This window comes from Triticum dicoccoides, chromosome 3A, assembly GCF_002162155.2.
Source record: "Triticum dicoccoides isolate Atlit2015 ecotype Zavitan chromosome 3A, WEW_v2.0, whole genome shotgun sequence".
Taxonomy (NCBI): domain Eukaryota; kingdom Viridiplantae; phylum Streptophyta; class Magnoliopsida; order Poales; family Poaceae; genus Triticum; species Triticum dicoccoides.
This window is the reverse complement of record NC_041384.1, coordinates 763,750,956-763,763,715: the sequence shown is the minus strand read 5'-3', so window position 1 is coordinate 763,763,715 and position 12,760 is coordinate 763,750,956. Positions and strand designations below refer to the sequence as shown.

The 12,760-nt window shown below is 44.4% G+C and overlaps 1 pseudogene; it reads right to left on the bottom strand.

The window, feature by feature from the left end:
* Nucleotides 1–456: 456 nt before the first annotated feature.
* LOC119273334 lies at nucleotides 457–1,656 on the bottom strand (annotated as a pseudogene).
* Between the last annotated feature and the right edge of the window lie 11,104 nt (nucleotides 1,657–12,760).

The following is a 12,760-nucleotide window of genomic DNA, read 5'->3' as shown; positions in this document are numbered from 1 at the left end:
GTGTTGAGTCTAAGATCCACCAGATGTTTTAGTTACATAGATTGAACGGGCATGATTTTTAAATTTCGAAAGGGCCACCAGATCAAGGCCAGTATTTTCTAGTTAATGTACGATTTTCTCGCATTGTCTTTTTTATCTTCGTAATGTGCTTATAGTGCATATATATAGATGTTCAAGCATGCTGGGGTGTCACGTTGAGCCTAACGTTTGCATGGTCTAAGGGATGATTGTCTGTGAATAAAATCAACCTAATGTAATTAAGATTCTGTTCCACGAAAGGAAAAAATCAAACACCAAAGATTTTGCACATCGATCTTTGTATAATGATGCCAGCTCGGATATCTGTATTTCATTAAATGCCCGCAGCCAGCGACAGTACAATACAGATTTAGCCATTAATTATTTGACAAAAAAGAAACGACATAAAATTTGACTAAAGATTGCATCCAGCTGTAACTAGACGACAATACATGGACACAGGAAGCCGGCGTTCGTTTCCATCCCGGCAGGGAGCTACGGCGAGGGAGGCATCGCCATAAGCAACTCCTGTATCTCCATCCACATGTCATCGTCGAATCCCGGCGGCTGAGGAATCGCCATCTATCTCTGATCCATATCGATCCCCGCGGCGAACCCCGGCGGCGGAGGCATCTCCTGCATATTCATCACAGCGGCCACCCCCTGAGCCGGAGGCAGCTCCATCACAATCTGCTGCTGCACCTACATATTGATCCCGGCGGCGATCCCCTGAGACGGAGGCAGCTCCATTACAACCTGCTGCTGAATATCGATCCCGGCGTCGACCCACTGAGCCGAAGGCACTGTCTGCTGCTGCATATCCATCCCGGCGGCGACCACCTGAGACGGAGGCAGCGCCGCCATCACCATCTGCTGCATGTCCATCCCGGCCTTGAACCCCTGCTCCTGTGGCGGAGGCACCAGAAACTGAAACTCCATCCCGTCGTTGGCGGTGCCGCTGCTGCTACCAAACTCGAACGTGCTGCCACCGAAGATCGTTGGCGCGGCCACCTGCGCCATGCGGCTCACGTCGAGGTGCATCGCCTCGAGGAGAACATCGTTGGCGCGGTCGGAGACGACTTCCTTCACCTGCATCAGCGCAGCAAAGAAGGCCGCCATGTCCTCGTCCCCAATGTCACCAACGTTGGGGCCGAACCAAGCTGCTATCTGGTCCCCCGCGGCGCGCTCCTTCGCCATGGCTTCCTCAGTGCGCTCGGCCCGCTTCTTCGCCTCAACCAACTCCGTGCCCAGCTCGGCGAATTCCTGGTGCAGCTTCTCTAGTTTCTTGTCTTCGCCGGCAGCACCCTCCGCCGCGCCGGCCCAAGCACCCTCCCCCGCGCCCTCGCCAGCACCCTCCCCCGCCAGCAAGCGGTCGTCGGCAGCGACCTTCCCCCTCGCGCCAGCCCCCGCACCCTGCCCCGCCAGGAAACGTTCCACGACGGAGTCAATCGAAGGGTGGCCGAAGGAGAAGATGTTGCCGCCCGGCGAGAAGGCGAGGGCGGCCACCTCGGCGCCGGTCAGGACCGCCAGATCGCTGGCCTTCTTGAAGAACCCCGCGCGGCGATTGGAGTAGCAGACGTGTCGCGCATCCTTTTGCTCGATCCGGCCGCTGTCGCGTCTCCGGTTGGGCGCCACCATTGCTCGCTCGCTTGGTGGCTGGCGTCAGAAAGGGAGGAAGATGAGAGGAGGTGAGGAGTGTGTGGCTACGTCCCAGGCTCGGGTGGTTTATATAGCAATCGGAGCCACGTACACTAAAACTCGTGATAGCCCATGAGATTCGATTCGATATGCGCTGAGCTGTATACATCAAAACTCACGCGTCAAAGATAACTAAGTACTCCATGACGTACATCAGTAAGTAATTCGTTCGAACCAAAAAAAAAAAGATCGAACGTGACAATAAAAAAAAGATCTTTCCTAGCAATGACTTGACAACAATATGTCCATGTACGTAAAAAAAACATGACTTGACAACAATATGTCCATGTATATATTGTTTGACGCACAATAGCTAGCATTCCTAACAATGTACTCCGGGGCACATTATATTTACCTAAAAAAAATTGTAGTTGGGAAATTATTTATCTTTTTCCAGGGCACATTTGTTACAACACAAAAAATGTATATACGTGCCTCCGATAACCATTAAAAAATGGCATACACGGCGGCACGTCTACGCGCTCGCCACATCAATCACCCTCAAATATATGTTAGCGTGATATTTCCCATTAATTATTTCCTATTTGTCTGGGTGAACCCTTTCAAATATATTAAAACAATTACACTATGTTTACGATGCAAAAAAAAAATTACACTATGTTTAGCAGAGTGTATGTTTGGCCATGTCAAAACAAACCGAGCTGATGAAGCACTTTTTTATTGTTATAAATGGAGCACCGGTACAACGAGATTGCATATTTAGAGATATTATAACCGAGTACTCTTCCAGCCCTCTGACACCATCATCGTTTTCAACGGTCAGATCTACAAATTTTGGACTTTTTTGGTCGTTGGATGCACCTTCGACCCCACTAAGGGGGTGGTAGACGCCCCGGGACGATGTTCCCGTAACAAAATCGGCGACCTGCTGCTGTTTGGGCCAGTTGGGCCTATATCATCCAATTTCTCTCGGTCAATTTGTTGTAAAGAAAACACAATCATGCGAGCAGCACAAGGGGTAGGTTTGCGCTTCATCAGTCTGGATTCGCGCCTCGTCCGTGCGACTTCTGCCGAGAGGGTTCTCGGGGCGATGCCAGGGTGATGTAATGAGAGAAGCGACCATCGCTATAGATTGAAGTCCAGCCGTTACAGGACTTCAATGACGCGTGATCCACGCCACTCACCTGCGGGGGATAATTATAGATCAGTTACCATGTCGATTTCGCGTCCATAGACTCCTCCAGCCGGCTGTGCCAACTCCACCCCTTTTGTTGTTTCATCTTCTCCTCTTTCCCTTCTACCAGATCATTCTCCAACAAATTTGGAATTCATATTGTATTGATGTTGGTTTTCTACTCTCATGTCCCAACTGAATGCAGAGTGCTCTCTGTACAGAATATAGATTGATGAGCTTTTTTTGCGAGTGAGATTGATGAGCTATGGAGAGGCGACGACCATGGCGGGTGTGCGGCCACAATGGCAGCCGTGGTGGCGACTTGGCCAATGAAGCTGAAGAGAGTCAATGAGATGTGGGCCTGAGCCGCCGGTGGTGGCCGTGGCTCCCGCATAAGGAGCTCCTTCACAACCCATGTCACCTTCTCGCTGCAAGTCCGATCTGTCTTCCGACCTGGATATTGTGCAAATTCATCCATGTCGAACCCTGATTGAACCATGAGGTGTCTTGTCCAGAATTAATGTATCTGTTTCAGATTCTAGAGGATGCAAGGGAGTAGGAGATTAGCACAACATGAAAAATTAGTAACCTCTTCGTTTTCTAATTATCTATGAAGAGTGTATGAACGATAGGGCATCACAAATGCTTGATAATTGTTCTCTGGTTGTTCCAAATTTTTGTGGGACTTGACATATGAAAATTCATCCCCTGTAACTTCCAGGTTATACCTTCCCCTCTTCTGCTTTCAAATTAGCTCTTCAGGTTAGCACACGTTGATGTTATTTAGATCTGGTAGCCACAGTGGATCATTTGAGGGGTGCCGGAACTACATTTACTTTTTCAATGCATTTCTTTTCTTTTCATGCTATTACTGGATCCTAATGACACCATCATTCAGGCTACGTAAGGAAATTCTTAGTGTGCCAGTGAACATGAAGCAGCTGAGCATTCATGTGCTGCTTTCGAGTGTTATCAATAGTCCACCAAAATAGCTTCTAAGCTAATTCAGGTACACATGCAAATTCGATGCAATGTGAGAGGAGGGGGAATATTGGTATGGTTGACTTGCATATATTTTAATACTAGCAAGATGCCCATGCGTTGCACGGAACATCACGATGCATTCGTATGAGTAGTTTATCTTGTGGGAGAGGGGGTGGGTATCATTTTGCAAAATTACCATAGTTTCCTTCCTATCCATCAGATATAATTCGGACATCCTATATTGCAGGATGACAGGCACACCGTCATCACCAACTCTGTTTTTTTATAAGAGTAGAGACAAAACATGCAATATGCAGTTCAGATATTGATGAATAATAAAGACTATTGGTGTTCCTTATGAAGCAGATGCACAAATAACATTCCTAATTTTAAATAAGCTTGCTGGTGTTGTAATTGTCGAGGATTCATATTTCACACCATTTGCCATCTCTAGAGTAAACGCACTCCTACAAATCTCTGGCTTCGGCATGTTGTATAATCTTTATTTTCAGTCCTTTGGTTGGTTATGAAGTCCCAATAGTTAATTCTCTTTTTTCATAACTCAGACTTGCATTTGACATATCGCATAATAGTCGGAAATCAATGCGAAACAAGCTTAAGAGTCTTGATAAGGTAAAACATGCCTTATCGGTGTCTATTGGGCATACTACCTTCACCATTTCATGGAAAAAACATAAAAGTGTGTCGCATTGCCGTCGTACAACATAAGGTAGTCATAACAAAGGACAATATGTGCTACGCACAAGCAAAATAAATAGTTCTAGAAATGAATACAGCAGCCAAACAAAAAGTTGGTTGATCAAACTTTTACATCTTATCAGTTATTCGACATATATGAATTGTGTGTTGCAGCAGCTCCTTACCTAAAAATAAAATTAAAAATATATGTAGGATCTCCTGTACCATTATATTGTCAAAATGGATGGGTGCGGCAACATGCTCCTCTGTTCTTTTCCTGCAGTTTTCTTTACCTTTCTGGAGTTTAAGCAATTGAAAGGAAAACCAATTGCTTGCTGGAGTCAGCGAATTATATAGCACAATATACTATGTGATCCATAAGTGTCTTAAATTTATGTTGCTATTATCACCATCCGGGGTTTACTCTTGCTCATTGTAGTGATTATTTTGCTCCAGATCATGTGGTCAATTTTCATGTATATATAGGTACACATGAAATGCAGCACATAGGAGAGAATAACATGTTGCTTCATTAAGCATTAGCTCACAGTGTGTGTAATGCAGACATAGTGCATGCTGTTTTTTTAGGTCAGACATCGCATCTCGAAGTTATGGAGTATGGTGTTGCTTGTTCTGAAATCTCTGTATATATCATTTTTTTTAGTTGGATACCAGCTCCGGTTTCTGAGAATGTGAAGCATCACAATTTTCTTCAAGTATTATGGTTGGGTGCATTCTGTCCTCCAAGGTTGTAAGCCGTAACAAAACTTAGTTGTTACGATGGCAAGATTTTGGAAATCCAAATATCTGATATTTCAGTTCCTATTGTTGAAGCTTGCTCTTGTGAGTTTTTTTGTTTGCAGATTGTTTAACAATAACCATTCGACCTTCTTGATTTTCTTTACTTTTAACCTATAATAGAAGCGATGGTACTATTCTAACCATATTCCAAGGCATCAGCAACGAACATTTCATAGTACAAATAGACCGGCGCAGCAGCGCGCGCCAACGATGATCTAGTATGCATCCAGATTGAACATCCAGATCATCACCTAGATGCATGATGCGTATAAAGAGAGATGGCAGAGCAGCACTGTCATGTTATGGCAAAATAATTGGAGAGAGACCATTCTCAAAGCTAAATTTCCTAAGTTGTTCTCTTATCCTATTCAAGAAGAAGTCACACAAGCCTACCAGGAATACCAAAAATTGATGTTATTGCTCCAACAGTACAACTCAATGTGAAATCTGATAAATGGACATACCCATGGAAAGCACCTAGTTATTCATCTCTGCTGTTACAACGGAGTGTGTTCCCTCGCCCCCTCCCACCCGGGTTTTTTCTCCCATGTTCCCCTTCACCCTTTGATTTCTTGCTGGTTTTTTTATAACCCCAGCTGATGCCGCACAAAATAATAATAAACAACAATTGTTGAAGGGGAGTTCGTTCCGTCGGCTCCACCTCCGACCCAGTTTTTTCATCCCACGTTGTCGTCCCCCCTTTGGTTTTTTGTTAGTTTTTTGTTAACCCCAACCGTGTGAAGTGTAATTTAAACATTAGCATTGTACACGTCGTCGAAAATGATCCCTAACCTTTGAATCCCTGAAATCGGTACCCTGTCTTCTTTAATTCCGGTCATTTGTAACCTTGAGGCCGCATCCAAACAGGATTTTCCTTAGGTCGGGATAGCCGAGTCAGCTACTGCATGTGGAAAAAGTCAATCCACCTAGGACAGCCTCTCACTACCAGAATCGTGATTAAGCCTGTGAGCCAACATATATTTCCGTCGGCCCCGCGTAGACTCCCAGGAAAATGTCATTTTACTGTGGGCCAGACACTGACCGACAGGTTTTTTCACCATATTCCTGTAGGTTCTGAGCAGGCGCACAGGAAAAGTATATCCCTGTGCGTCGCGGCCCACAGGAATCGCATTCGGCCCTTCGCGCCCGCGGGCTGCCGCTTCGCGCCATCGGGTTTTTATTGCGCGCGCATTTTTTCGGAGAGGCCCACCCTTTTGTCTATTTTCCTGTGTGTTTGGGCTCACATAGTTAGGCCAATACAAAAGGAGAGGGCAAACACGTACAGCCTCCATCCCCAATTCAGTCGTAGTCTCCAGAATCCTCTCGATCCCCAATCCAGTCCTGCGCTTCACCGCCGCCGCCACCATCGTCCGGTCCACAGCCGGAGCCGCCGCCACACCATCCTCCGGTCCACCGCCGCCGCCGCCACACCACCCTCCGGTCCACCGCCACCGCCGCCACACCATCCGCAGGTCCACCGCTGTGGCAGCAGCTACACCATCCTCCCATCTACCGTCGCGGCTGCCTCCCCTCCCTGCGGAAGGCCGTCCTTCCGCCTGCATCTTCCTCACCACTTGCGTAGTGCCGGTCTCTGCCTCGCCACCCGCCGGAGCACCAGCATCTGCCCCCCACCAAGCTCCCGTACTTGTCCCCCCATTCAGATTTACACGTCTTCACCTCCGGCTGCCTGTACTCCTCTACTCGCTGCCTCACAAGTCCCCATTCTCCATATCTCTGGTAATATATTACCTTCTTTTCCTAGATCTACGATTTGTTTGCTCTATTTCTTGTGTAGCGTACAAGCTTCGTTGGAACTAATTTAGGCACATCTGATTAGTATACGGTTGATTTGGATAAGTTCAAACACCAATTTTTATGGGTTCCAACGCAAAACTAGTTGTACATGACCATGTACAGTTCTTTGGTGTGCAAGTTGATTTGGACAGATTAGTTTTGGTTGTTCTTAGACGTAAGTTGGAGCTTCTGTAGCAACATCAGTGAACAGCTAGCATGTAGCTTATGTACATGACCATCTAACTGTTCATTTTTTCTAGGATGTAGCTTCCGTGACACCTACCTGCTATTTATTTATTTATTTAAAGTGAATTTAAGATCTATAAATCCTAGAATAATCTTATCTTTTCATATTCCAGAAACATCAGTGAACAGTTAGGGGAGTTGGCTGGCCACCCTTTTCGACTCCGTAATTTCCCAGCTTGAACAAGTATATTGGTAAGTTATAGCTTTGAGCTCTTAAATTTATGTCTGAAACAATTGTCTTTTTGTGAATTGTTATTTGTGCTGCTGCCCTTTAGTATGCTATTATTTTTCTGAAATAGCCCCATTTCTGTGAATTTTATTTCGGTATGAGTTCTTGGTTAAATAATGGAGAACCATGATTGGATGTATAGTGGATGGGTGTTTGGTCAAGTCCCTTCTAATATATGGCTTGAAGAAACTGCACGATTTATAGACCGGGCCTTCTCTTCCGTAGCTGAAGGTGGTAAAATTAAGTGTCCATGCGCCAAATGTCGGAATTATTTTCCGCAAGAAAGGCACATTGTAGAGAAACACTTGTATAAACATGGGTATAAGCCAAATTACAAAACCTGGACAGAACATGGTGAGAGTTTTGTAGCTGCTGCTGATGGATCTGTCCCTTTAGTACATCAAGAGGGCTGTAATGAAACTGATCGAATGGACAATATGTTGGTTGACTTAGGTGGTAGCCATCTTCCACCGGTTACTGAGGAGCCAACCTCCTCTGCCAAGGCTTTTTATAGGATGGTCAGTAGTGCCGATGAATTGGTACATGAGAACACAAAACACTCACGTCTTTCTGCTGTAGCTCGTTTGCTGGCTATGAAATCACAATACAACATGTCCATTGCACATTTTGATGATACCTTAAAAATAATCCATGAGCTTTTGCCTCCTGACTCTAATTTGTCCGAAGACTTCTACCAATCCAAGAAACTCTTAGAAGGTCTTGGGATGCCATATGTCAAAATAGATGTGTGCAAAAATAATTGCATGTTGTATTACAAAGATAACAAACATAAAGAGAAGTGTGACTTTTGTGGCACATCTCGTTACGAGGAAGGCCAAAAGAAAATCCCACGTAAAGTTTTGCGGTACCTCCCTCTAAAAGATAGATTGCAAAGGCGTGCTAATGAAGAAAATGCAGAACTCAGGCGTGCTAAGGATATGCTACAGCAGAAAGTAGATATGCATGGGCAGCTCATAACTGTATGTACAAATTAACGCCCAAATTCTAAACCAATGGATCTCAACTTCTCAATTATCAACTCGAGTAACATTTCTTCCTTTTGCAGGCACTTTTCAAGGAGATAGGAAAAGAGTTGCCAGCGCATATACTACATATACTAAGCCATGGAGCTGTTTCGCAACCAGAAGCAAGTGTATGAGAAACTTGAAGTTATCTATATCATATGGATGAATGTGTGATGTCCACTACTCAACTTGAATTTGTGCATTCCTTCTGACCTGTCTACGCTGATGTAGCTGCAATATCAACATTATGTTGCATATGAGATTTTTTTTCATGTTTTATATCAAGATATTTGGCTGTTTGCATCTGTGAGCTTGTCTACTCTCATAAGATTCTTTAGCTGTTATGCCCAATTTTTTTTTTCATGTTTTATATCAAGATATTTGGAACTTCAAAGTAGCCTGGACATGTAAATGAAAAGAAAATCCATTCTTGGTGCCAAGCATTAATCAATAAATGGAAATTATTTTGTTCTGTTGTCTCCACTTATTATCCAACAAAGTATTGTGTTTTTATTGTTCTAAATCAGATTAAATAACAATTTGGTTACTTGGGCTTGATTCAGGGGACAAATAACTCGTCTCAAGCCGGCTCACAAGCGGTTGATGGCAACAATGATGTCATGGAGTCGAGCGAGGAGAACGACACCACTGGGAATGTCGGTGATCAGATCGTTGACGCAGCAGCCAACCATGGCGGAAACTGATTGCTCAAACAACATGATAACATCAGACTGTAGGTGGTCTTCATACGCTCTTTTGTGGACTTGTGTATCCAGTATGGTTTAGGAATGAGAACTAACATCTGGTGGTAGTTGCAAGCCGGCGTATTTTGCTAGTATTGTTGTAGTTGGAAGGTCCTTTTGTGGATGGTACCATTGTAGCCTTGTAGTGTACTTTGTTGATCTATATGTATGGAACTAATGATGATATATGAAGTCTGATGTTGTCATATAAATCTATTCTCACATGGTCTCTGTGAAATAATGTAACATCTGTAGCATCTGGGTTAAGCACATTGCTTTTCCGGCAGGAATATGAAAAAAAACATCATAATGCAACAGTGACGGCCAACGGCTGACAGGAATGCACTAACGTTGCAGCTTTCCTAGCACAAATTCCTGTCGGCTGAACCTACAGGTATAAGTTGGTAGGAATGCCTCCTAGTACAAATTTCCTGGCGGCCTTTCCTGACAGGTGGTTGACAGGAATATGTATTTTCCGGGAGGCATAAATCTGACAGAGCATTTCTTTCGTGTGAGCCAACCGTCAGGAATAACCGACAGCAATAATATTCATGTGGGCCGACCGGCAGGCATATTGTTTCATTCCTGGCAGGCTATGGCTGTCGGTTGTTCCTGTCGGTTGGCCGACAGGAATTATATTCCTGACGGCCAGTTTTATTTTCCTGACGGCCAGTTTTATTTTCCTGACGGCTGTTGGCCCACACGCTTAGTCGCGTTTCTGGTAGTAGCTACTCTCACTGATCAGATGGACCAACGTATCATCTCCATCTTCTCTAGGTGTCTTGATACGGAATGTAGGTGGCCGGCGAACCGCCGAGCGTTCGGCGACAACCTCGGCCTGTACCGCTGTACAGCACGGCTGTGTGTCGCTACCACCACAGCAAGGGCGAGCCAAGCGTTGACGGCGGGTTGGAGGAGCAGCTGCGCACGGTGGCTGCTGCACGGTGTAAATGACGATGCTCTGTACGCTGCTGCGCCAGTGGCGGCGTCGACCAAGCAAGAAGGATTTTGAGCACCACATGGCCCTGCTGGGAGGTCTTGTTGGAACTCGCTGTCAGGATCGATCATATCAAACCATGACGAACCCACACACACACAAAACTTATAGCCAAGAGCTCGTATTGTCCCCTTTGTTTTTTTCTTTATTTCTTTTCTTCTTTTTCTCAATGATACAACCTCACGCTAGAAGCTGGGTATATATAAGACAAGCTAACCGAACTAGACGTACTTGCTTTGAGTCCAATCCGGACTCAGCCAGCCAAACTAATCTACGACTTGGACACGTACTAACCTGTTACTACAAAAACTAGTACGCACATGACCAGGGACTCCTAGTTGCTTGTATGTATACCACTAGGACACGTTCAATAGCTATACTCCTAAATACGAACCAATCTGTGGTTGGATGGTTAGAGAGATAGTGGTACCCCTAGCCCACCAGGGTTCAAGTCCTGGTGCTCGCATTATTTCTGAATTTATTTCAAGATTTTCGGCGATGCGCTTTCAGTGGGAGGAGACGTTTCCCTCGACGACGAGGCGCCTACGGTGACTTTGTAAATCTCAAGATGATATGCCGACTCGGTCTATCCGAGGTGCTCATAGGGGTAGGGTGTATGTATGTCCATTCATAGTGGTGAGTGTATGCGCGTATGTATGAACGCTTGCATCTGTACTGATGTTCAAAAAAAAAAGCTATACTCCTAATTAACTAGCATACTAGTACATGAACTCACGTACTAAGTGCCATCTTCTAACTTGACTCAAGATTATTGCTAACATTCTCTCCCTAATCTTGACACTTTGTCTTTGGTGCTCTTCTGATCTTGGCTGGTTGACGAGCATCCTTTGTCGACTCATCTACTCGCACGATAACAAGTCAAATTGATGGCCTTGATTGCTCAACAACCTCTTCCCAATTTTAACTTGGTGAATTTACGGACCAATCCAATATGACTTGGACTACCCAGCCTTATTAGTAACCCGTGGAATACATCGCCCGGTGGACTTCACCATCCACCCTAACGAGATACATGCTGACTCCTTGTGGATCACACCACCCTGTGCACTAAACCATGCACTTCAGCCTCATGAGAGACATGGCCCAAACCAATACCGCACAAAATAGAAACAAAAAAAAAACTAATTGGAATAATCTAAATCAAATAGATACTTTCCTAAAACCCATCTTGCATTAATTCAACAAACTCAAATAATATCAATCTTACCAAAATCTCAACTAAATCAAAAAAGTCTTGCATTCTCCTACCCATACTTTCACCAAATTAAACGTTATCAAAATTGATGTAAGGTATATGTTCGACAAGATTGATACTGAACCAATAGAGTACACAACCATTGCAACACACGTGCAATTAGCTAGTCTATTCAGATGTACAAGGTCCTTAAACATGATCTCCCAGACCATGAGTGCTCGGATGCTCAGAAATAAAAAAACTGTATGGCTTCTATTGCAAGATAGACCCAGTTCAAAAAAAATTCCTCTGAAGAGACTATACTACACCTTTTCTGGGACTACACGTTTGCTCTAGCCTTCTGGGACACCGATTGCTTCTCCAGAAAGATATGCTTTTGACCAGGATTACTCTACCCTGCAACTTTTCTCTAACTATTATCAGGGATACTGGAATATCTGGATACAAAGAAATTCGAAAATAATCAAGAACGAATCACCCAGTATAACTTCTGGTCGATTTCTTCTGAAGAATAACTTGTTACTAATATCTCATCAAATTAAGAGCATGCATGTGACAGAATTCAAAAACTGGATTGATCTTCATGTCGGCTAAAACCATTATTTAACATAATGGATTTGACTACAACTTAAATTGGTTGAGCCTCATGCTTTGTTTTGTATTATTCCTTTTAACTTTTGTATATACAATTTTTATACACGATACAAATAACATAGAACAAATTTTCTATGGTTCTGGCTTCAAAAGAAAGCCTTGATGCCTGGGGTGAATGATACGATGGACACCTAGGAGCCACACAGCATGGCCAGCTCGCTCACCTGCTTGAATAACCCGGCCCGGCGCTTGGAGAAGCATACCTGCCCCAGCTCCTTGCGCTCGGACCACTGGGGATCTCCTGTCGCTCGCTCAGTTGCTCGGAGAAACGAATTAGAGCAGAGGAGGTAGATCATTGTCTCGGCGTCAGGGCCTCTAGCTTATATATCCACTGAGATCCTGGAGGCAATGCACTATTAGACAGTACATTAAAAGGACGATTGTATCTCCTTTGCACATGGCCAGACGATTTAAGCACTCTTCTCATATATAGTTTTCACATGTATGATAATAACTCAACAGTCTTCAGTGTTTCAGTGAAATTTTGACATAATTTTCATGCAAATTTTGTAATATTGCTA